General features: G+C 45.7%; 1 non-coding gene across 1 annotated transcript; it reads right to left on the reverse strand.

The window, feature by feature from the left end:
• Nucleotides 1-362: 362 nt before the first annotated feature.
• Nucleotides 363-435, reverse strand: TRNAR-UCG. The gene has a single exon. It is a non-coding gene; the product is annotated as a tRNA-Arg (tRNA).
• Nucleotides 436-2046: the final 1611 nt, after the last annotated feature.

Genomic DNA, 2046 nt, shown 5'->3' on the forward strand with positions numbered 1-2046 from the left:
AATAAAGCTCCTTAACATGCACTCAACTGAGCTCACTGAACCCACTCAGCAGGCGGGAGGAGGATGCGTCTGGACCAGGGCGCACGTTCTTCCTATCCCACCCCGGACTCCAGGCACCTGTGTTCCAGCCTGGCCAAGTGCTTCCTCTAAAGTGCAAACAGCTGAAAGGTGGTGTGCTGGCCCCACCTGAATCACTCGCACCTCCCAAGAGGTGTGTGATTCAACTTCCCATTTCCTCGGGAAAGGACTGCAGAGAATTCACGTTCACTTTCCGAAAGTAATTGAATGCTATATTTTTGGGGTGTGGGAGGTTACGCAGTGTTGCTTGAAAGTTAGGGACGGGAAAGTGAAAAAGGGAGAATCAACCACGAAGGGATTCGAACCCTCAATCTTCTGATCCGAAGTCAGACGCCTTATCCATTAGGCCACGTGGTCCTACGACTTCCCAACTGCAAAAAAATGTAAGAAATGTTGTAAGTCTTGGCTATTAACCTGGATTTTATATATATAGTATGGTTCTACTTATATGACATGATTTCTGTTGTTAACCTAATTTCAAAGATAGTGTAATAATACAAAAGCTAAATAACTTTCCAGTGTCACACAATAACAGGGTAATGCAAATTGAGTATTTCGATTTTCTCCAAACTCCTACCCTTAACTTGACACCAAATGTTACACCAAATTTTGCACATGCACCACATTGCTTCTCTCAGCCAGTGACAAAAAGCTGTAAAGAAAGGGAAAAGGAAAAGGATTGAATGTCTCTCTATAATCACTACTACGACGAACGAGAAAGACCCCCTCAGGCGACCTTCTCAGCTGGGCGTCCAATTCAGCTGCAACAGCTGCAATTAGCATTAAATAGAGACATCTTCCTAGGCCTGGCTCCGCTTGGTAATCAAAACTAGACCCTGCTGAATACTCTCTAGTGAGACGTTTGTTAAAAGCCCAAGAGTCTAGCGGTCACTTAGAGAATAGTGTAGAAAATACCTATGATCTTGTGTAACCACCCGGTGGTGGCGCTGTGTGGTTCAGGGGGCGGGAGCCGCGCTTTAGGCCCGGAAAGTTGAGGTTCGAACCACTTCTTAGTGGTTGTGTATTTTCATTTCAATTCTTCATTTGGCCCAGCCATCCTTGACTCGCAGGATTTTAACCTCCCACTAGTGATGTGCCGGTGGGAAACACACAGGAAGGAAAGGCGCACGCGAGGCCTGGCCACGGAACGAACTACGCCTGTGTGGACCCCTTCCTGTGGGTGCCCGGTGCGTGGTGAAAGCAACTGGGCGCATATGGTGATCTCATTCCCCCCATTACTGAGAACTCTTGGAGAGCCTCTATGGGACCTGCCTCTTCATCTTGGCTTCCGGCTCTCCCAAAGTCTGTTACACAGATTTTTCACATTCCAGAAGGGCTGGAGAAACATTTATTTACTGAAAAGTTCTATCCAGCAACTGCACCCTGAGGAGGCTGTGCTCTCTTTCTCTTGCCCTCCACGAAAGCACCACCCAGATTCTCTCACCCACCTGGTCAAAGTGTCAGCTTGCAGGGATCTGTTCTTAACCCAGCCTGAAGGGGTTCAGTGAACACCTAGGAACGAAACTTACTCTGAGACCTAAAAGATGAGAAAGAATTAGTTTTAAAAGAAAAAAAAAGTGCAGAAAGAGGCTGCACATTGTGGCTCACGCCCGTAATCCCAACACTTTGGGAGGCCAAGACGCAGTAGGGTGGGGGGGTAGTTGGGGGGGGGGGGAGTTGGTGGGGGGTGGGGATTGCCTAAGGCCAGGAGTTTGAGACCCTCCTGGGCAACACAGCGAAACCTCTCTCTCTCTTCTCTCTTTAAAAAAAAAAAAAAAAAAAAAAAAAAAAAAAAAACCAAATAGGTGATCTAGAAGATGGATCAGTATGTGCAATGGTATAAAGAATTTTACCCAATTAATTTGAAAATTAAAACAGCAAATTCTGCAAAAGTTATCAATTATGAAATTTGATTCAAGACGAAATAGCAAGTAACTGTCACATAAATTGAATAGTCAAAAATTGTCC

This window comes from Theropithecus gelada, chromosome 4 (assembly GCF_003255815.1).
Source record: "Theropithecus gelada isolate Dixy chromosome 4, Tgel_1.0, whole genome shotgun sequence".
NCBI classification, from domain to species: domain Eukaryota; kingdom Metazoa; phylum Chordata; class Mammalia; order Primates; family Cercopithecidae; genus Theropithecus; species Theropithecus gelada.